The following is a 24997-nucleotide window of genomic DNA, read 5'->3' as shown; positions in this document are numbered from 1 at the left end:
CAAAATTTTTTACGGGGTGAAGTGAATCTTACAAGCTTTATGCTGAATTTGTGTGTTTCCTTGTGTCTTTTTCTTTAACTCTGGTTGCAGGTGTGTTGCATGAGCATTGCACAAGAGAACGAGCAAATCACATAGGGATATAATATATAATATATTAGATTAGTTAGTTACTTTGTGAGTAGTTTTTGTATTAGATACTACCTTTGGGATCCTTTTAATAAATATTTTTGAGCCTTAAATCTTGAGTTAATTTTAGTTGGTTGTAAATTTAGCCTTAGCGTTTGGGTATAGAGAAATACCTAAGCGTGGCGGTAGCACTCTCCTTTTCTTTTAGTTTTATTTTCGCTTCCGCAGTTACATTTGTTTTCAAAAAAAAAAAAAATTGTATGTATTTTCGACAGTTTATGTAGTTTAAGAAATGGGGGTGTTACATATTTCATCACCTTTATTGATAACTTCTCAAGATTTTCCTATATGTATTTACTTCATCATAAACATGAAGCATTGGATGCCTTTAAATCATTTAAAGCTGAAGTTAAAAACCAATGTAACAGGAAAAGACACATAGTTAGGTCTGATAGGGGTGGTGAATACTATGGTAGATATACTGAGGGGGACAAGCAGTCCATTTGCTAAGTTTCTTCAAGAGAATGGGATTGTTGCCCAATACACCATGACTGGTTCTCCGGACCAAAATGGTGTAGCTAATAGAAGAAACCGGACCCTTTTGGATATGGTGCGAAGTATGCTTAGCAACTCTAAGCTTCTGAAGTCGTTGTGGGATGAAGCACTTAAGACGACAACGTATATAATAAACCGTGTTCCAACCAAGGCTGTCCCTAAGACACCATTTGAGTTATTCAAAGGTTGGAAACCGAGTTTGCAACATATGCGTGTTTGGGGATGTCCGTCTGAGGTGAGGATATATAACCCACACGAGAAGAAACTTGACCCAAGGACGATTAGTGTTTTCTTTATTGGATATGCACAATCTTCTAAGGGCTATAGGTTATATTGTCCATCTCATACTACTAGGATAGTGGAATCAAGGAATGCTAAATTTCTTGAAGATGACTTGATTAGTGTGAGTGATCGGTTTAAGGACTTAGTTCCTTCCTTCGATCATATTGACTCTCAACCTTCTACGTCATCTGGTGGGGTTGTACTTATCCGCAGTGCTCCTTTAGTTCCGCCTGTATATTTACCACCTACTGTTGAGATTCCACAAACTGTTGAGGTTCAGCTTTTGGAAGAACCAGTTCAGGACTTACAGCAACCGCCTGAACTAGATTTCGAACCAATGGTTGAACCAACTCAGGATATAAGCAAAATTCTGAGCTAATGCAGACTGAACCAATTCAAGAACTGCCACCAGTTCCTGAAGAGGTAGTTGACCCGCAGCCTATGCAAGGCGGTGGGGGTCCAACCTTAAGATGGTCTACTCGGATAAGGCGATCAACAGTTCCTAGTTATTATGTTTCGTATCTACAAGAATCTGACATAGGGGTCGAAAATGATCCTGAAACATTCTATCAAGCCACAAATTGTGCACAGTCTGACTTATGGTTGGAAGCCATGAAGGATGAAATGAATTCCATGAAGGACAATGGAGTTTGGGATCTTGTTGAGTTGCCTAATGGGGCCAAGGCCATTGGCCGTAAATGGGTTTTAAGGCTAAAATAAGCTCATTAGGCAACATTAAGAGATACAAGGCCCGACTTGTTGCTATGGGATTTACTAAAAAAGAAGGAATCGATTACAAGGAGACCTTTCTCCTGTATCAAAGAAAGATTCACCTCGGATCATTCTGGCATTAGTTGCACATTTTAATCTTGAGTTGCGACAAATGGATGTGAAAACCGCTTTCCTAAATGGTGATCTAGAAGAGGAGGTTTATATGAAACAACCTGAAGGTTTCTCTTCTAGGGGTGGTGAGCATTTAGTATGTAAGCTTAAGAAATCCATATACGGTTTAAAACAAGCTTCCCGTCAATGGTATATCAAGTTTGATGGGGTAATTTCTTCATTTGGTTTTATTGAAAATCCCTCGGATAACTGTATATACCAGAAGGTGAGTGGGAGTAAAATTTGCTTTCTTGTTTTATATGTGGATGGCATCTTACTTGCCACCAATGATAAGGGGATGCTTCGTGATGTGAAACAATTTCTTTTTAAGAACTTTGATTTGAAGGATATGGGTGATTTTCTCTTATGTTATTGGCATTAAAATTCATAGAGATAGGTACTGGGGTATATTGGGTTTATCTCGAGAAAACTATATAAACAAAATTTTAGAGAGATTCATATGAAAAATTGTTCACCAAAAGTTGCTCCCATAGCCAAATGGGATAAATTCAGTTTGGACCAATGTCCGGAAAGTGATTTGGAGAAAGAATCCATGGAGAACATTCCTTGTTGGATGTCTTGGATATATTCAAGTCTGTATAAAGGCGGACGTTGCTTATGCGGTTGGAATGTTAGGGCGTTACCAACACAATCCGGGGTTAGACCATTGGAGAGCTATAAAGAAAGTTCTAAGGTATCTAAGAGGAACCAAAGGTTACAAGCTTGGGTTTAGGCAGACGAACAATTTAGATGTTGTCGGTTATTCAGACGCGGACTTCGCTGGCTGTGTTGATTCTCGAAAATCAACTTCAGGGTGCGTCTTTATTATGGCCAGTGGGGCTATCTCATGGAGAAGTGTTAAACAGTCCTTAATATCTACTTCTACCATGGAAGCCGAGTTCGTTTCCTGTTTCGAGGCTACTTCACAGGGTGTTTGGCTAAAGAATTTTATCTCTGGGCTTAGAATTATGGATTCTATATCTAAGCCATTGAAAGTCTACTGTGACAACTCAGCTGCAGTCTTCCTAGCTAAGACCACAAAAGTGGGAGTCGAATTAAGTACATCGATATTAAGTTCTTAGCAATTAGGAAGCGTGTCAAAAATAAAGTTGTATTCTTTGAACACATTCATACTGAGTTCGTGTTAGCAGATCCCTTGACTAAATGCATGCCTTCAGTAAATTCAAGGATCTGGTTCAGAAAATGGGACTTTCATCCACTTTGTGATTTGTATATACATTCAGTTTCAATAAAATTCTTTGGCATTCAAACATTTTCTCAATTAAGTGTGTACACCTTCATTTGTTTCATATTGATGAGAAAATGTACTTCAGGGACTTGGAATAAACATAGGGTTTATTTCATTGGGTTTTGTTTCCTAATTAAGTGCTCAGTGGAAGTTTGCATTTGATCATAATGTATACTACTCGTGCTAATGAGAACATATCATTATGGTTGCTGTTTTTCTGTTATTGAGTGGTAGTGCTTGCATGCGCACCAAGTGGGAGAATGTAAAGTTTTATCCGTTACTATTATTATAACATTAGGATAAGTTATGATAATATTCAGTATTTGATGTGTGGTGCAACACTAATAACCTAATAGCTAGACTACCATTATGATTAGGAGTCTAGTTAGGGTTTAGGAGACCTAAAGACATACAACCACAATGATGGCCAGTGGTTATATAAGGTCACTAGTCCTCTCACTGCTCACATTACATAGCTCATACACCATCTAGAGAGAGCTGAGTAAAGTGAGAGACAAAATACTCGTTATCCCTGCAGCAGTCCGGATCCTTCAACCGTCTCAAGAACTATGGCTGGAGCTTAGTCGGTCCTGTATCACATATTATATGCATGTGATATATATTTAGTCTAACAAATATATCATTACCTTTAGTATAATTTTAGTAGGTTAATTATTGTAGGTATTAGTAATATAGTATAAACTAGTATGTGTCCCGTGCGATGCACATACTATTATTAATTTAACAAATGAGCAAATTACACTTTTGGTTCTATGACTATAGGGAGCGTGTTAATTTCGTTCCATGACTTTTAAAACTAACAATTTAGTCCTTTAACTATGCTTTTTTAGCCTTTTAAAAAAATTATTCATGAGGGCAAAATAGTCTTTTTACGTAAGCTGCTTCTTCTTCTTCGCGTTCATGAGCTACGGCTAACAGTTGCCTCTGCTTCCAAGAAAGAACAGCTCCAAGAACCGAAGCCTCAGGTTCATAAGGAAGGTATGATTTTTATTCTCAACTTTTTCTTCATGTCTATTGCGCATTTCTTGATTCATCTTCCCCATATCGCACGGTATAAAGCTCTATAAGAGATCTAAACTCTGAGAAATATTCTTCTCCCTATTCTAGCCACAACCATCCTCCCTATTCTAGCCACGACCAAAACATAATTGTAGTATTGGTTGTGGTCCTGTGGATGATGGTTTATTTATAGTGTTGAAATAGGTGTAGATGTTCATCTAAATATTGATTCTGAATTTTAAATTTATCTCCAATCAATTAATGTTAGAAACATAACATAATTATTGCAATGTTAGTTCTCAATTATAGATCAACAATTATTACTCAAATTAATTTTGTAAATTACTCTCCTATCCACTAAAATCTTTTTGCTTATTATTCACTTTGATTTTCTTTTCATCTTTATTTAATTATTTATGATGATTATGATCGATTAGGGAAAAATTTTCCCTAATCATTTTGCTTTAATATATATAGAGATAGAGATAGAGATTTTTCCTAATCATTTTGCTTTAATATATATAGACATGTTATGTTGACTAATTTAATAATTATGTTGATTTGATTTGATTTGTAATTAAAATTACATGAATTTATAAAGTAATGTGAATACAATAAATGCTTTCACACTTTGGAGCGAAAAAATTTTTCCTAATCGTTTTTCTTTAATATGTATAGAGATAGATATAAGTCCATTGTATATAAAGATTTGGCTTATTCTACTCTTTTAATTATTTTTCTTGGAGTTCTTGAAATTGAAGTTTGTTGTGACTCAAATATATAAGGTTAGGAGCTAGAAACCTACTCAAAAGATTTTCGATCTATTACGGTCCTATCTAGGACCGTAACAACTAGTGCTCTTGTTGAGAGAATTTGTGGAGGTATCCCCTAACAATTGGTGCTTTCATTGATTCCATTGGTGAGGGTATCCCTTATATTATTATTATTATTATTATTATTATTATTATTATTATTATTATTATTATTATTATTATTATTATTATTATTATTATTATTATTATTATTATTATTGTTATTATTATTAATATTGTTATTATTATTATTATTATTATTATTGTTATTATTATTTTTGGTTGGCCGCATGGTTAGAAATTAAAAAAAAAATGGCGAAAATTTTGAAACAAATGGAAAAAGTGGAAAAATTACGGCAAAAATGTAATTTTTTAAAAAAATATTATTATAGAAAATATTGCTCTGTGTTTATTGATTTTTGTACACCAACACTAGTACAAAAAATATCAATAAAATCTAATAAATCGTGTCCAAAGTTTGAACTTTGGACGCCGAATGTGTAGTGCGGTGGCAATTTTGTAATTAAATTGCCACTATATTATTATTATTTTTTTAAATAATTCGCGTCCAAAGTTTCGAACTTTGGACGCGAATCATTAAATGCGGCCAAATTTTGCGTCCAAAGTTTGCAACTTTGGACGCGAATCATTTAATGCGGATATAATTCGTGTCCAAAGTTGCTAACTTTGGACGCGATTTATTTTTCTAATCCCCCAAATCGATCAGTTCATCGCTCTCTGCTCTAACCCTAGCAATCGACCTTCTCCATCCTAGCAATCGCTCTAACCCGTTCGCCGTCCGCCGTTCATCGCTCTCCGCTCTCCAGTCCGTCCGCCGTCCGCCGTTCATCACTCTCCGCTCTCCACCGCCGGTCGTCGCTGCTGCTCGCACACCCACCACCGCCGGTCGTCGCTGCTGCTCGCACGCCAACCACCGCCGGTCGCCGCTGCTGCTCGCACGCCAACCACCGCCGGCCGCCGCTGCTACATCGCACGCCACCACTGCCGCTGCTACGAACGCCGGCCGCCGTCTCCAAGGTGCGTTTGCTAGATATGGTATGTAAAATTTATTAAAAGTAAATAGTTTTAAATTACACTTTAGTAATGTTAAAACTAATTATTTGATTATTTTAAATTTTTGTAGGAATTATTCTTTAATAGAAAGCCTTATTCAGAAGCGCAAATTGATGAGGTTCGTGAGGTTTGGTCTAAATATTTTACTCAAGAATGTATATAAATTTTTGAACTATGATTTAATTATAATAGTTAATTGTAATGATGAATTGTTGGTACTTATCTAGTTTAGCTTATTACATAAGTGTTGAAGTAGTGTAGTTTAAATGTGTTGAAAACTTTGAAGTGTTGTGAATTTAATGTATTGAAGTTTAATTTAGTACGTGCAAAAGTGTTGGCAATTATGTATTGAAAACTCTGAAGTGTTGTGAATTGATTGTATTGGAGTTTAATTTAGTGCTAAAGTGTTGGCGTAATGATGTATTGAACTTTATTAGTTGAAAGCTTTGAAGTGGTATGTAGTGGTTGTGACTGCATGTTCTGGATGAACATAATATTTTTTGTACAGGAAAAAAACTGGATTTATTAACAAATTATTATAAAATAAAAAAAAAAAACTATAATTCGCGTCCAAAGTTCTTCAACTTTGGACGCGAATAATCATTTTATTAAAAGAAGATGATTAATCGCGTCCAAAGACGAAGAACTTTGGACGCGATTTACTGACTTTGCGCGTCCAAAGTTGACCAACTTTGGACGCGCAAAGTCAGTGGTCAACACTGTAATGAGATTAATCGCGTCCAAATTTCTTCAACTTTGGACGCGATTAATCGTTTTTCGCGTCCAAAGTAGCTTTGGAGGCTGATTGTATATACAATCAGCGTCCCCGACATCTGCGTCCCAGCTACTTTGGACGCGAATTGTGCTTTACTTGCGAATGACTGTTTCTGTACTAGTGTATGTCATTTAGTATAATACTTAATGATTGTACATGTATAATATATTAAGATATTGGAATGACAGAATGATGTTCTCTGTGGCTTATTGTGTTCTTCATCTTTTCTCTATCTTGTTTATCTAGATTCCCATTTATCAATATGTTTGAGCTAATAGGCTGATTACAACACGGTATCAGCATGCTCTTTAGGTGATCTAAGGAAACCCAAACCCTAAACCCACGCACTCTAACCGCAAGTGCTTTGGCGATTTGCGAGAAAAGAGTCACAGAACCTTCGCAAACTTCTCTGGCCATTTTTTTCCGGCGTCGGCGGCCGGTGTTTGGCCGAACTGAATCGGTCATCTTCTCGGTCCCTTTGAGACCATTATGGAGGTGGGTCGTCCGCCTCCAGAACCACTTGAAGCGGTTGAGAAGTCTACCTGTTCATGAAATTCATGAGTTTCAAGCAGATTTACTACGCAGGGGTTCAGAGGCCTTCGTCAAGCCGTCCTCGCCATCATCCGGTTGACGATCCTAGGCCATCTGTGATTTCTTATAATCTGCCCGAGTCAATAGCGCAATCTCCGGCGATCCAGCCATCGGATCATGGTGTTGATGGTGGACTTAGAATCACCTCTTAATCTCGACCAATCGCCACTGCTCCGATCGATGATCTGCTGCCAATGATCAGGGTGACGATTGGAGGCCATCTGCGAGCTCTCGTGATTCGGTTGAAGCTTTGTCCATGGCGGATTTGATGACGAACCAGACGTCTGATCAAGGATCATTTGGCATGGATGGGGTCGGGGATGAGTTGCGAAGGTCCACCACTGACCAGATCATTGATTGGCTACCTGCGCATTTTCCAGTGGCAGTGCGCAGCTGGTCACTTTCGGGCGACCTGGGGCGGCTGACAATAAAAAGGATGATTCTGATTTTTAGCCGCCTCTACCGTCACGTCTACCGCTTCTTCTCCTCCATTGTTGTCGATTGCTAGATAGATGATGGAAGATTGGAGAATATCAAGGCTAGATAATCAAAATCCAAAAGCTAAGTTTTCTGATCTCCTCCAATTCCTATAAAAATATACATATGTGTGTGTATTTATACCATTGATTATCTAACAACACTGCTGGAAATCTCGCGTTTTCCGTCCAACAATAATTTGGTCGGTAATGTAATAAAAATCTCAACTTTACGCCAGTAAAGTTTTGTGGACGAAAAGTTGGACGGAAGTTCCGTCCTACCTGGATGTTGGACGGAAGTTCCGTCCAACATATACTATTGGTCAATAAATTTGAAATGACTGGTAGGTGGGTAGTAAATGTGGTAGGTATTTTTCCGTCCAACACACAACGTTGGGCGGAAATAACAGTATTCATATCTGCCCTGCGTATTTCAGCTCATTTGTTTTCAACTTTCTTCTTCATTTCTCTCTTCTCTTGCTTCTTCATGGGTTCTTAACAACATAAAAAGTGATTTCCAACAAAGTGTATTCCAAATTCAGGTATGATTTGAGTATAATAGCTTTTAATTTGTGTTTGCATATATATATATATATATATATATATATATATATATATATATATATATATATATATATATATATATATATATATATATATATATATATATATATATATATACTCTTGCAATGCTATTGTATTTTTTTTTATCATGCTTGTATATATGGATTAATATTAATTAATTATTAGTTCTCTAGTTTCCTAACCATTTTTATCAGATACATTATTAATTAAATTGACAAATGGTGATAATTATTAGATTAAATAGTATTTAATTGTTATCTAACAAACTAACAGTATATAATCATTTTGTGATATAGATTAAACATTTTTATTAGATATATTTCCAATTTTGTGATATTTGTATTTTAATACTAGGTATATATGGAAAGTATACCAGAACATCGAAAATGGATGTATAATCGATTGTTACCTGGAAAGAGGGGAATCACTGATGAGTTTTTAGCTGGTGTTGAGCAATTTGTTAAGTATGCATGTACACTTTCTGTATACGAGTTGACAAATACAATTAGGTGTCCATGTAGTAAATGCAAGAATAGAGTACACTTATCTGTTGATGATGTCCGTGTTCACTTGTATAAGAAAGGATTTGAACTGTATTATTGGGTATGGACTTGTCATGGTGAACCTATTCCTACAGTAAACGAGCAAGTTTTGGAGACACGTAACGAAAATAATCAATATGAAACAATGGTGTTTGATGTAGGTGATTCATCATTTATTCCATTTCATGTGGAAAATAACCAAGAAGAAGAGCCACATACAAGTGCACAAAACTTTTATGATTTATTAAACACGGCTAGACAACCTTTGTCACCTAGTTATGTTGATGAAACGGAGTTGTCATATGCGTTGAAGATGATGAATATAAAGGCAACTTTTAACATTCCACAGCTAGCAATGGATCAAATATTTGAGTACAATAAGCATATAATGGGTCCAAATAATCGAGTGCCATTTAGTTATTATGATTAAGAGAAATTGATTTAAAAGCTTGGGCTTGATCATGAAAAGATTGATTGTTGTGTTAATAGTTGTATGTTGTACTATAAGTCTGATATCAATGAGAGACATTGTAAGTTTTGTGGCGAGGCTCGATTTAAACCACGACCACCTACTTGTGCTCGTGGGAAAGAAGTTCCTAAGAAAATGATGCATTACTTGCCTCTCATCCCTAGATTGCAACGATTGTATGCATCACAAAGTTCTGCTGAGCACATTAGGTGGCATTATGAAAATCGCCGTCAACTAGGTATTATGTGTCATCCTTCAGATGGTGAAGCGTGGAAACACTTTGATACTCAGTATCCCGACTTTGCAGCAGATCCTCGGAATGTAAGACTAGGTTTGTGTGCTGACGGATTTTCTCCTTTTGGTTTAAATGCTAAATCATATTCTTGTTGGCCGGTTATGGTTGTTCCATATAATCTTCCACCTTCAATGTGCATGACTACCCCGTATATATTCTTAACTTGTATTATTCCTGGGGAACACAACCCAAAGGCGAATATTGATGTGTATCTGCAACCTTTAATCGATGAGCTTCAGTTGCTATGGGATATAGGGGTTTTAACTTGTGATGTCTCGTTAAAGCAAAACTTTATGATGCGAGTTATGTTGATGTGGACCATCAATGACTTTCCTGCCTATGGTATGTTATCTGGATGGCAAACAGCAGGAAAACTAGCATGCCCTTATTGCACTCATTATACTAAATCTTTCTATTTAAAGAATGGGCGTAAAACATGTTGGTTTGATTGTCATCGACAATTTCTTCCAATGGATCACCCTTTTAGAAAAAATCGTGATTCCTTCTTAAAACATCGGGTAGAGAAATCAAGACCCCCAAGGATTTTGACAGGGGAAGAGTTGTTGCCTACTATTGAGATGTTGCCAAAAATTACTAATGGGACAATCGGTCGACTTGAAGGGTTTGGATGTTCACATAATTGGAAGAAAAGAAGTATATTCTGGGATTTACCATATTGGAAAGATAACCTCATCCGTCATAACCTTGATGTCATGCATATAGAGAAGAATGTGTTTGATAACATCTTTTACACAGTTATGGATGTTAAAGGAACTAGAAAAAATAAAGACACACCTGCTGCTCGTTTGGATATAAAAGAGATATGTCATAGGCCACAACTCGAATTGGTGGAACATAATGGTCGATGTCTTATGCCAAAGGCGAGTTACAGTTTGAGCCGAGGTCAGCAGACTGTTGTGTACGAGTGGTTAAGAACTCTAAAATTACCTAATGGGTTTTCTTCAAATATAAGTAACTGTGTTGATTCAATGTGTTCAAAATTGTGTGGGATGAAAAGTCATGATTGTCACGTTTTTATGCAATGTCTTCTGCAAGTGCCTTTACATTTTTGCCAAAATCACAATGGAAGGCTTTAGTTGAGTTAAGCAGATTTTTTCGAGATCTATGCTCAACTTCTCTCAGGGTTGACACGTTGAATGAAATGAATACTTCCATTATCCTTATACAGCTGTAATGGAAACACCATGTAATCAAGCACATAGACGGTTGGAGGATACTAACTCTGAGCGTACTCCCTCAAGTTCAAGGCCCACAGAGCATACTACCGAAGAGCCTAGTGAGCATACTTCTGATGCAGCTTCCGGGTGTATTGATGAAGCTGCTTTAAGTGGAGGAGGAGAGGGTATGACAACAGAATCATCACCAAGCACGATTCCAGCAGACCGATTTAGGACTTTTATTCGCACAGTTGGCGGAGCTGCGTAAGACTTTATTTAATTTAATTTATGATTTTTGCTGCAATTAGTTTAGTTAATTAGTATGATGGATTTTAAGTAATTGTTTACATGCATTAGGAAAGTGATTATGCAGTCCAATAACTGTAATTATTTTTTGCATGATAATTCAGATTTGAGCCTCATTCAGCACACCGTCAGATCATACTTTGTATACAACGGATGTTCACACAGCCAATCAAATCATTTAAGTACGCTCCTCAACATTTGAAAGATGTGTGGTTTAATGAGTTTAGGGTAAGTAATGTGAAATCACTTCTTTTTGTGACTCAATAGCAGAATTTACAAAACATTCATGGTTTTAAAAGTTTATTTTAATTGTTAATAGAAAAAGCATCGTTGGGATCCATTGGAGGAGGATATTGTTCGCCGCATATTTCTGAAAAAAGGTGCAAAGTTGCTTTCAGACCATCTTCGACTAACTCGTGAGGGCTTGGCAAAAAATAGGACCAAACCAGACTGGATTTTAGAGGACGTGATGGCTGGCTTAATTCGCATTTGGGAGAGTGAGGAGTTCAAAAAGCTCTCCGAAAAAAACAAGAAGAATAAAAATTCAGATTCTGACGGACTAGGTGCATCACTTCATAGCTGTGGTTCTATTCCAATGACTGAGCATCGTAGAAGATTGGTAAGTTTGAAAATAATTAATATAGTTTATCTTATAATATTATACTAAATATGTTGTGTATTTGGTATATTGTTCTTGAATAGAAAGAAAAGTTGGGAGAAGATCCAAGTCATGCAGCCTTGTATGAATACACTCATAAGCGCAAAAATGGAAATGGAGCATATGTTTGTAGAAAATCACAGAAAGTTGTTGTAAGAAATATTCTTCGTATTACTTCTATTCTAACTATCACATGAAATTATTTTAGTATGTGAACATGCTTTGTCTTATTCTATAGGATACAGCGAATGGCTTACGACAAACTCAGCCTAGTGTATCAAATGGACAGTTGTGGTTGGAGGCCACCGGCGGTGTAAAGAGAGGAGGCTATGTATATGGGTTTGGCTCAGATACCCAGTATTACTTCCCGGAGGCTTCAAGGGTTTCAAATTCTAAATCAGGAGCGTCATCTTCCAATGCAGCTTTGATAGCAGAAATTCAACAAATGCGGGAAGAGAACAAGATGTTCCGAGAGCAGGTTGAAAAGATGGGTGCTATATTTGCACAGTTTAGTCCGAATTCTGAATGGTTAGTCTCCTTGAACGTAAACAACTCTACTTCAACAAATGATGAAACACAAGCAGCTAGTGATGAAGATTAAGCGGTATATATTTTGATGATTTTTTGTTGGTGTGTGGTAATACTCTTACTGCTATGTAATTTTTAGTGGTTAAGCACACTCCAAGTCCCTAACCCGGTAGTTTTTATTTTGTTTTAAAGGCCTAACCTAGTAATTAGTAAAGGTAGGTTTAAGTTTTTTGGACAGTGCTGGCCTCTCTTTTGTTATGAGGTCATTAAGCTAGCACATGCTTTATTTTGATGGGAGAAACTCGTACATGCTTGTTGGAAGTACTATGGAAATAGCATGTACATACTTGTTCCTAACATGTATTTGGTGTATGGAAATAGCATGTTGTTGCAAGTACTATGAATATGACTATATTTTTGTTGTAAATATTTTTTATGTTTAAATGTATTTTCAATTTGAAATTTAGTGTGTTCATTGATTTGTTGGTGATATAATTTATTAATAACAGTTAGAAATAAAATTATGATAATATAAAAATAATAAATGTATTTAATATGGTTTAGGATTTTTCTACTAACAGTTGGAAGGAAATTTATAACATTTAGTACTTGATATTTCAATCCAACAGTTCGTCAGAATTTCCGTCCAACAATTGGAAGGAAAACACGAAAGTATGATATGCTCATTTTCCGTCCAACGTTGGTCAGAATTTTCGACCAACAATAAAAATTGGACGAAAATTTCCACGTTTTAAAATGGTGGGTTTTATCCAAAATTTCAGTCCAATTTTTGTTCGTAGGACGCTATTTTCGACAAAATATTGTGGTTGGATGGAATTTCCGACAACGGGTTTTCCGAACGTTCGTTTTGGTCGGTATGTTGGACGGAAACGTCGTTTCAGACCAATATATCGCGTTTTCCGTCCAACTAACGTTAGACGGGAAATGCGAGATTTCCAGCAGTGCAACTGTTCTTGCATAATGATGTGGAAACTTATTAGTTGAGGACACAGATGGCGATGATGTTTGGTCTGCTATCTGTTTCTCTTGGTGTCCAATCAAAAGCCACAATGGTGAGACATCTAAAGTCTATATATATATATATATATATATATATATATATATATATATATATGTATGTATAGCTTAAGTATCAAACTACTATTACATACCAAGAATCATTCCTCTATGATTTATGCCATAATTTATGAAATCTGTTTTGGAGCATGGATATTGCCGTCAACTATTCTACATGCTAAAACGCAAGAAACAATGGCTACATATTAGAAGTTTGTCAAACAACCTTCTTGGAGAGCTAAGTATTCTTACTTTCAAAGTAAATATCTCTACCTGCATATATTTATTTGATATATGATATAATTACTATGTGCATGTGACCATTTTTTCCTGAATATGTCTTTATCGACTATTAAAAAATGTATAGTGATTACCTTGGGTGACTAATACCTATATGGTTATTGTCCGATGATTGGCTTGGGTCACGTAGCATCGTGGCAACGGCAATTAGATATTGTATTTTTTATTGCCATAATAATCTTCATTATATATGATATTGAAAATCATATTTTGAGTTCAAATTTGACTCATTGCATATCACAAATCAATCCCTCAAGAATTGTTATCCTAGTATACGTGGTTTCAAAATAAACATTTTTCTATCTACTTTAATTTTAGTGTGCAGTCTATTTTTATATTTCACCACCACAATGTACCTCTAAAAGGACTATCAAAGAAACCTTCGTCTATCGATTAAATATCGAAAGCCCATGATAGGCGATCAATACATATAATTGGGTACGTTGACTGCATTCCTAATGAAGATTGTTTTCTCGGCATTAGGGAGAGATAATATACTAACTTTTAATAGAATGCCAAGAAATTTCATAGAACGAAAACATCTTCATTATTTAAATCCATGTACTAGTTAGAGTGAACTAGAAGTTCAAAAGATAATCTATTTGCGATTTTAGAAAATAATCTGCGAAAACATACCTATTGATCATAATGATCATAAAAGAGTGATTAGGGCCCATATGCCTTCCCCAAACTTGGGACCAAACATATCTACCGATACTCCTTGACACTAGAAGTGTAGGAGATCTACCAGTGAAAGAAATATGAATCATACTAGATCTAGTAAAGAAGCATTGTCACTCTTGAAATAGCATTGAACAATTATGTCCTGCAGACGCTCGTCTAGATGACGAAAAACCTTAGTAAAATTTATAGGTGCACCAAACAAACGTAATACTAGGGATGCGAAACGACCGAATCAAAATATCTTTGGGAAATGTCTAGAATCTGGTTGTTTTAGAAATTGCCATTAACTTTTACAAATATGGGAGACATTTATAAAAGGTTATAGTTGTCGACAATACAATTGCCATTACAAATTGCTCATTATATGATAATCTGGATCCAGAGTTAGGCATCGGAAGTGTCATGACTATTTAATATATAAAGGAGCAATTAAGGCATAGCTCGACTCGCTAAAATGGATATATTATGAAGCGAGCTGAGTTTGTAGCTTATGGGTTCACATAGAGACCCTTCCCAAATATACTCTCCCACGGTAAATGGCATTAAGTTCCGCTACATAATACAATTGGCAGAATAATAAATTTAGATATGCAGTTAATATTTATTTTAAGAAATCCTGATGGATTTATAATTCCTGAAATGAGAATTTATTTAGTATTATTATGTGCCATTATTTTCTCTTTAAAGAGTTGCGAATGAGGTTATTATCCTCATATAGAAGGAATAATATGTACCCTTATGTGCTCAATAAAGAGTTAATAATGAACTTATTTATTATCTCAGTCAAATTGATGGTATAAGCATCAATGAAATATCCAAAGAGCTTGATGATATCAGTTCATGTCTAAAGACGGAGATTTTGAAACAAAAAATTGGGAAATCTAAGTATAATCTCGACATGAAGATCGAGTTTTTCCTTGGAGAATTTTTTTTATACACCAGTCATGCAACCTACATCTAAAAATGCTTTTTCACATGTCTATATGCATAAGTGTCATGTTTTATCAAACTAAAGGTTGCCTAATAATCTCTTGAAGCAGATAAGGAATCGTTTGGACTCAAAGTCCCTTAGTTCATTATAGTTGGAGCACCATTTTAGAACCAGAACTTCAATAATCACAATAGGCATGATATTTGCGATGAAATTGCTAGCAAAATCTTAGTGCTCCTCCTACAAATGAAGTACTTGAATAATGATTAACATATCCTCCGGTATCTTCGAGATACAAAAGACATGACATTTATGTAAGAAACTATGATACGGTTTTAATAGGCTACTTGGGTACTAGCTATTTTGTTTGATCCCCGCAATGCCAAGTCCAAACTGGTTATACAATGAATTTCCCTAAATGTTCAAAATGAGAACAATAACACTTGTGTTGCAAAAATGTTATATGTGCTCTAGAAGAGCCATAAGATTAATATACAAGATATTTACTCTAGTGACGATCCAGAAGATTTGTCCAATCTATTTATTCAAATTTTGAAATATATGTAGAACTTGAAGATTGTTATCTTCAGGGGAGACGGTAAGTACATTTACTCGAATCAATCCGGAAGATTGGACGTAAAATCCTGAAGATTAAGTCATAAAAGACTAACAGTTGCGCACTATTTGCAACACATAAATACATAAATATCATGTACTCTTTTCCTCACTAGTTTTCTCCCATTGGGTTTTTCTAGTGTGGTTTTTAACGAGGCATGAGTATAATATAATGATGTAAATGGGGAAATGTTGCAAAATAATTGCTTCAATGGACAAATCCCAAAATCCTGAAGATTATGCAGTTTGTGCCCGGACGGCTTATGGTTGTACTCTTTTTCCCTTAACTAAGTATTTCTCACAGGGTTTTTTTAAGTTAAGCTTTTTAATGAGGCAATCAATACAATATATGATTTTACAAATATCATGTCACTACAAGAAAAATGCACATAGACAACGGTTAATAACCGTTGTCGTAGGGGTATAATTTCAGTTGTTGAAGCCGGTGTTGTTGTAAGTCCCGCGCATAAACAACGGTTTTTTAACCGTTGTCTTTTCTAGAAACAACAACGGTTTTTTAACCGTTGTCTATTAAGTGTTGTTGAAGCCGGTGTTGTTGTAAGTCACTCACATAGACAACGGTTAATAACCGTTGTCTTTTCTAGAAACAACAACGGTTTTTTAACCGTTGTCTATTAAGTGTTGTTGAAGCTGGGGTTGTTGTAAGTCACGCACATAGACAACGGTTAATAACCGTTGTCTTTTCTAGAAACGACAACGGTTTTTTAATTGTTGTCTATTAAGTGTTGTTGAAACCGGTGTTGCTAAAAGTCACGCACATAGACAACGGTTAATAACCGTTGTCTTTTCTAGAAACGACAACGGTTTTTTAACCGTTGTCTATTAAGTGTTGTTGAAACCGGTGTTGTTAAAAGTCACGCACATAGACAACGGTTTTTAACCGTTGTCTTTTCTATAAACGACAACGGTGTTTTAACCGTTGTCTATTAAGTGTTGTTGAAACTGGTGTTGTTAAAAGTCACGAACATAGACAACGGTTTTAAACCGTTGTCATTTCTTCCAAAGACAACGGTTTTTGACCTGTTGTCAATTCAATGTTGTTGAAACCGGTGTTGTTAAAAGTGATGCACATAGACAACATTTTTTAACTGTTGTCTTTTCTTTAAAAGACAACAGTTATAAACTATTGTCTATTGTGTGTTGTTGAAATCGCTGTTGTTAAAAGTCACACCCATAAACTGTTGTCTTTTGTAAAAAAGACAACAGTTTCAAACTGTTGTCTATTGTAATATAGACAACTTTTAACCGTTGTCTCAACCCGTTTTTAATCTGCTTAAATTTTAATCATATAAAAAAAATAATTTATACATTCACCAAGTGTAATTACATTGCACAAGCTAAGCAAGGTTCAAAATAACAAGTCTAAATACTGAGCATGAACAATTCTAATCAAATCATCATCCAAGTCATAATACTACAAAAAATAATTCCGATCCACGAACCAAGTCTAAATGATCACAACGTCAAATCATACCTACTCTATATAACTTGATAGAATATCGGCCCATTCTGAACGCACCAGATCAATAATCGCTTTGTCATAATCAACTTGTTGGAACTACATGTAAATAGTGAGTAAATAAATTAGTATAGATATAATAAATTTGCAAAATAATTATATGATTTTTGACAAGACCATGACAACAACAAAAAGATTAACATATACTTAAAAAACATGCAAAATATTATTATAAAAAATAACAAACAATAATCATTGAGAGCAGCACAGGTTAACATGCATGCAACATCTAATATATATATCATGAAAACATAGTACAACTAACTAACATTAAACCTAGCTAGTAGCTAGTTAGTTTGTAATCATGCATGCATCACAATTCTAGAACCCAATTCTGTTGGTAGCTAGTGTTAATCTCTTCTCAACCCAATTCTGGAAAATCCACTTCTCCAAATTTCTCCTCTTTCAAATCGAAGAATGATATAACCTCATCCTCTAAGTTTTTGATATAAATTCTGTCATTAATGGTTATAAAACAGAAAGTAAATCTGATCTACTTTACTTTATTCCTCATTCCTACAGTATTTTGAGAGATTTTCATAATGTTTCACAACAATAAAATTACCAAATTCAAACTATAGTTGCAGGTTCTCTAGAAGGTGGAAACAAATATAGGGGAACTGGAGAAGAAAAGCACTAATAACAACTAAACAATCTAAAACCTGAAGGAATTCCTTTAGTTAGTAGTTTGATTACTAATATCTGTCACCTAGACATATCAGCTTATCCTCAAATGTCCATGCCCTGCCTTATTATAGATACACATAGGTAATTCTATAGTTAACTCTAAACATTAGGATAACTTCTGTCCGAAAAGATGACTATTATCATTTTGTGGTCTTATAAAATACTCCATACATGCTATCATCTCACATTTAATCTAATTTAGTTTTACCAAATGAAGACTTTTCATATTGATTACTCAGAGCTCTGGGCAATATTATTGAAATACTGAGAACTAATTTGGTTAGGTCTAATTTTATTCTTTGACAATACATTTACTCAAAAAACAAAAAAGGTTTGTAGATTTGCACATGGAATATTTCAATCATTTACTAATTTAAGTCTACCAGGAATCCAGGATATAAATTCAAACAAATTAAAGTCATAATCAAATGAATTAAGGTAAAGCAATTGATACATTAGCATCCCCACTATGACCTGAAGTTGTTAACCATTAAAAGAAGTGTACAGAACTTCAATTTACTATGATACATCTTCATAAAAAGCTGACTTGCAAGTTGCAACCTGGGTCTACTATCAGTGCTTCTCCATGAGCAGCAAGGTTATCACCAGAGGAATGGAGGTTTGGCACTTAAAGGTTAGACCTAATTCTGGGATGAAAACCTCAGCACGATGATCCAAGATAGCGTTCAGTCCCTATATTTTATGAAATCATAACTAGTTAGATCATGCCTAGAATAATTTCTTAAATGTACACAAATAAATAAATAAATATTAAGGATGAAAAGTAAAAGAGGAAAACAACCTCCAAGACAGATTGTGGGCCAAGATTGAGTTCATCTAGCAGAACCCATGATCCATTCTTAAGTGCCTGAAATAAACACAGTACCAGTAAATTTGAATCTGGACCAAAAAGACAAATACAAGCTGCCATGCAAGGGGAAAGAAACTCATTTATATAACCACTTTGGCCAGATTGAAATGAAAAAGGAGGATAACTTTCACCAAGAGCATAAGCACAAACAGGTGATCAATCTAAGATAGATACCGGTTATTTGCTGAGAAATTGATGTGGCCATTGTTTTAGATTAATTATGTCATTGTAAAAAATGCATGTACTTGTATCTGATATTCTGATGGTCACCTCCATTGAGAACTTTACCACAACTCAACCCCCTTTAGTGCTCTCCAAGGCAGCATTACCTGACACATTTTGATAACAGAAATAATTCAGTTGCTATGAAATGCATGTGGGAATGCACTTTCTCAGCTAATAAACAGGTAAAAGATAGAAAAGGAAGAGCAGTACTGGTAATTTAAACAGATGTCACCAGTCTGGGAAGTGGATATCAAAGTTAGAAGTAATAAATAGGTAAAATCTACACAAACGAGTGCAAAAAGTTTTTTTATTAACTTTTGGAAGGAATTGGCAGCCAACATATTGACAGATCTCCAACTCTCCAAGTCTTGCTGAGAGAAATTACAATATCAATTAAATCCTCAACTTCAAGCAAAAAGTTTAAAAGACAAATTCCATTCCCATCTTGGCTAACAAAGCAATAATTTAAAAACCCATAAAAGGAAATTGTTCTCCATATAAAATTTTGAGAATAGAGATCTCATTACACATTAAGGAAATATGAATAATGAAGTTCAATTCATAGTTATCTTAAATACAGATCAGGGTGAAAAAAAGGGCTTGCATACCTCACGTCTCACAGATCCAATCATTTCAAAAGTTTCCAATTCTCAAAATTGTACAATTCGGTCCGTTGAACCTGGAAAAAATCTAGAGCATTGGATTAAAAGCATAAAAAAGAAAACCACAAAATGTTTAAGAGAAAGGAGCATGTCTAGCAAGTAGCAACTAGCATAAAAAGAAAATATACATGAATAAATGAGAAACGGAACCGGAGGTTGGAGTGATGGCGGCAGAGGAGGGATGAGGGGCGGCACTGTCCGACATTGTGTTTTCTTCTTAGGGACGGCACTGTGTTGGAGTAAGGCAGAGGTTTTTTCCACGATTGAAATTTTATTTTGGTTTTCGTCTTTCGCGCTTAAGTGTACTGTGAATAACGAAATAATTAAAAGTCAAAATTTGTAAAGAGGGAATTATTTTATTTAAGAGGGAAAGAGATTTTTTTGCAGTGCAAGTCTTGAAAATCAAAATATAAAGAATAATATTTCTTTATAAAGGAAAACTACAATTTCATTAAATCAAATGCTCAATACAAGTAAGGATAAAAGAAAGCTAAATTGAGGGGCTGGCCAGTTGAAGTGCACGGGGGCGGAATAGGGGGCGTCGTTGAAGTGCACGGGGACGGACCACCCCGCCCCCGCCACGTCATGACATGAGGTGGCCAGCGGGACACGCCGCTAGCGGAGTCGCCAATCGGCCAATGGCCGGTCATGGTCAGTGGTCAAAGTTGTCAGCCCAAAAATATAGAATAAATATTAGGTGTCGCGTTTTAATACAAAAAAGTTGGTGTAGCTTAGTGGGTTGAGTTGTGTGTGTTATGTTGAAGGTCTTAGGTTTAACCCTTATTAATAGCGTTATTAACCTATTTTATCTCTCCTCCTTTGTACTCTTTTTAGGTACATTAATTATTGTATGGACCATGGTCTACACAAGTTGCGTGGACCATATTTTGTCTACTGTAAAATAATGTACATTCAGTAAAAAAATAATGTATATTCAATACAAAAATAATGTACATTTAGTATATAAAAAATGTACTTTATGTTATGGTTCACATAACATTGTTTGGAACTTTGGACCATGGTCCACACAATAATTTGCTTATCCTTCGTAACACACTTTTGGGCCAGTTGAAATTTCCAACTTTGCAAGTCAATTAATGGACGATGATGGGCCGGTGCTTTGGCTGAAAAGGGGAAAATAAATGGGCCGGTGCTTTGGCTGAAAAGGGGAAAATAAATCGGCAAAAATTCTATTGCTGGGAATCAAACTGGGGTCTCCTTGATGAAAGCCAAATATTTTAACCGCTAGACAACAACGAATATATATTATGCTAAATCAGTTAATTAGTTATTATACCAAAAGACTAACACTAATATGGAGTATATTTTACATTATAAAAATATACTCAGTAATAAAAATTTGCGGTGAACATGGATTGAACACATAACCTTCAAATCTTCAGTCTGACGCTATCCCAACTAAGCTATCCTCGCAATTAAGAAAGAATTTCTTCATGACCATATTAATCATTAAACACTTTGATTATATAAATGTTTTGGATTTATTTTTTCTTTGTATTTGCAGTGTGCGTTTTGGCATATGTGGTTTTGAGATTCTTGCATCACCCCAAATTCAATTATGTAAATTATTATATATATATTTTCCCTAAAAGAATTTCTGGACACAAAACACATTATCAAGGCAGTGCTACTAAGCCGGAGGCTCACGAAATCCAAGTGGTTCCGTGAGGAAGACCGCAGCATTGTAATAGTTAACTCGAAGGAAGAGATGGTCTTATGGTAAGTAGAGTAGTTAATGAATCGAACATAAATGAACAAAGGTTATTCATGTTTGTTTGTTAAGGTTTTTGAAATGTTTGTGTTCGTATTCGTCTGTTGAGTGCTCATTAGTGTTTGTTAACGTTCGCAAACATGTTCACGAACGTGTTTGTTAACGTTAACGAACATGTTCGTTAGCAAGCACGTTCAGAACGTGTTCGTTAACATTAACGAACACGTTCGTGAATATGTTTATTAACGTTTGCGAACACGTTCGTTAAGAAGGCCGCAACCTTCTTCCAGACTGGAATTGAAGAAGACAGTCCGCCACTGCCTTCTTCCAAATCTGGAAGAAGGTAGTCGACCTTGTTCCAAACTGGAAGAACGCAACGACTGTGACACCCCGAAAATCCACATTCAAATCATGGATTAATTGAATAATTAATCCTATTTCATTTGAGGAATTAATTCCTAAAATCCTGATTTTTAATACTCAAGGACTAGCATTTGACTAGTCAACCTTAAAGTTGTGTTGTACCTTGAGCTTTGAGGGGAGTTCCCTTGTTCCTTACACTTTCTAAAGGTTAGTAAGGGTATTCTTGATGACTTTCCACCAAGAGTTAGTATTGTAACCTAACCTAGAAGACTTCTTCATTTCATTCCTTACATTTCCTAAAAATTAGCTCTACCTTCTCTCTAGAAAGAAGTGTAGCTTATTCTCCACGCTAAGTTGAAACCCTTGTCAAGATTCCAAGATTTGCTTCCAAGATTCAACCTTTCACCTATTTGGGCATCTAGGAGGGTAAGATCTAAGTCCATCTTGTGTTTTTGGTTCCATCTTAGTTGTTTTTTTCTTAAAGGTAGGATCTTTATGATCTTTTGGTTTAATCTTGAAGTGGGTTTGGAAAGTAAGCCTTGTGGGGAGCTTGTTGTGGTGTAAAGTGAAGTTTTTTGGTCTACAAGAGGTAACCCATGCTCTACCAAAACCTATTTTGCTTACCTATATGTGATTTCTTGGATTCTACTTGTGTTTTGATATGAAATGTGAGTGTTTATGCATTTGTCTTGTGAAAATGCATATCTAGAGCTTGTGTTTAGGGTTCCTTTGTGCCATTGCTTGGCATTTTCCACGATTCAAGTCATTTTGTTGTATTGGGTGAGATTTGGCATGTTTTGGACTTGAATTTGTGTTTGGAGGAGAAAATCCCCGAAGGGATTATTTTGCACAGGAGTATGTACCCGCGGGCGGAACGGCGGGGAGAGCCCTACCCATCGCCCACCCACAAGTACATTGGCTTGTGGGTAGTGTACCCGCGGGCGGAACCACAGGTAGGGGCCTACCCGTGGGTCCACCCGCGGGGAACACAGTGGAGTTTGAAGGGGGATTTGTTCCCCGTGATTCTTTTGGCTTGGTATTTGGTCTTTTGACTTCCCAATGTTCTTTCGTGGAACTATTTGAGTGTCTTCTTAATGTTTCGTATGTCTAGAACTATGTGGTAGGTATCCATGTAGGACTTTGGTGTCTTGAATCGTGCTAAGTGTTCAACTTTGTGTTTCGTTGAACCGTGAAGTGTCTTGTGAGTTCCTCGGAACTATCTTGAGTTTTTCCGTTGACAAGCATGCTAGTTTGTGTCTAAATGCTAGCGTGTGTGTTGTTTGTACCTTCCGATTGATTGATGATAACTTGTGTTATTCATCGTTTTTGTTGTGGGCTGTGACCCATTCCTTGATTGAGTATGTTTCATACCTTCGTTGTAATCCGTTAATTGATTCCTGTTGAGGTGTGGTGTGTGTGGCTTTACCTGGATTGCACGATTAGTGGTATGGGACACTAGTCACCAAGGTATTGTAGCGGTCCTCGTGGTGGCCGTGACGTGAATATGGAGTTGTGACCTGTGTGTCAGGTTCACGTATTTCTTGGGAAGGCGTGTGTCGCCATGTGTGTGTACGGTACCTCGTGTACTATGAAATCGGTGGTTTTGTTGGAGATCTGTTGGAGAGGGGACGACGGTCCTCGGGGGAATAAGGTTGGACTGGTGTACAGGGGTCCTAGAGGTAAAGGTTGGAACTAGATATAAGGTTGGGGGTAGCCATAAGGTTGGAACAGGGCATAAGGAAGGCATTTCAACTCGTGATGTGTGATGTCATGAGGGCTTGTGTAGCCGTGGTTGTGTGTTCTCTCTTGTGACGTGTGTAGTCACAAAGGCATGTGTTGCCTAGGCATGTGTTTCCGTGTGTCGTGTCTTTATCCTTGTGTTGTTGTTATCCGTTGTGGTCTTGGGATGTGTTCCCGTGTTGTTTGTTGATGAGTGATGAGTCTTGAGTTGGTGTTTACTCTTGGTTTTATGCATATATATATATATATATATATATATATATATATATATATATATATATATATATATATATATATATATATATATATGTATTCCGTTTCGAAATGATTTTTGTATATATATCCTACCTATGTATGATACTTAACAGGTATTGGTGGGTTACCAGCAATATCGCTGACCGGGCGTCGTCCCAATGTTTATCTTTGTGTCTTTCAGGTGATGTCTAGACGAGCGCGATGTTTAGTGACCGGTAGTCTAGTGCCTTTACCTTTGTTTTGTGGCCTGTGTGCCGTTGTAGTTTTAGACTGATGTCTTTTGGGATAGATGTATACACTTTGCAGATTGACCGTCGTAGCGTTTACCGTGTTTGGTAGACGTGGCATAACACTCCGTTTGGATTTCTTTTATCCAGTTATCGTTTTATCTTCCGTTGTGCTAGTTTTTGTTGTATGATCTGCAGGTGTTAAGGCCTTTTTATATAGGTCGTGTTTGGGGGTGGGGGGGGGGGGGGGGGTGTTACAACGACGGCCTACTTTCAAATCTAGAATAAGGCAACAACCTTCTTCCAAATCTGGAAAAAAGGCAACCAATGCCTTCTTCCAAATCTTATTTCTTATTTGTTATTTGAATAAGTTGTGTAAACAATTTGGAGTGACATCAATCGGGTTTGCGTGTCCAACACAAATTTCAGCAAATATGATTAACATAAAGTGTCATGTTGTTACATCATATCTCATTCATGTCATGAACGAACACAAGGATCAGCAATTCATATTAGCACTGTATCATCAACAGTAAGTCTTTTACTTTACTGATCATGATTTGCCCACATGTTAAAAATTGGTGTATGTATTTGATCCTTTGAAATGTGAACGCACCCTTGATGTCAAAGCTTTTGTGAATATGTAAGTAAAAATCTTATTATTAATATATGTATTTTAAATTTT

General features: G+C 36.0%; 2 long non-coding RNA genes across 2 annotated transcripts; both read right to left on the bottom strand.

The window, feature by feature from the left end:
- Positions 1-5372: 5372 nt before the first annotated feature.
- On the bottom strand, positions 5373-24944 carry LOC109150781. Its single transcript, XR_002049225.1, has 3 exons — positions 24863-24944; positions 7988-7997; positions 5373-5383 (listed from the first exon to the last, which is right to left on the bottom strand). It is a non-coding gene; the product is annotated as an uncharacterized LOC109150781 (long non-coding RNA).
- Positions 18591-20240, bottom strand: LOC109150770. Its single transcript, XR_002049213.1, has 5 exons — positions 20124-20240; positions 19942-20012; positions 19379-19437; positions 19040-19105; positions 18591-18930 (listed from the first exon to the last, which is right to left on the bottom strand). It is a non-coding gene; the product is annotated as an uncharacterized LOC109150770 (long non-coding RNA).
- Positions 24945-24997: the final 53 nt, after the last annotated feature.

The sequence above is a fragment of the Ipomoea nil genome, unplaced genomic scaffold (assembly GCF_001879475.1).
Source record: "Ipomoea nil cultivar Tokyo-kokei standard unplaced genomic scaffold, Asagao_1.1 scaffold2280, whole genome shotgun sequence".
In the NCBI taxonomy this organism is placed as follows: Eukaryota; Viridiplantae; Streptophyta; class Magnoliopsida; order Solanales; family Convolvulaceae; genus Ipomoea; species Ipomoea nil.
Note: the sequence above shows the minus strand (reverse complement) of the source record. Positions and strands in the feature narration are given on the sequence as shown.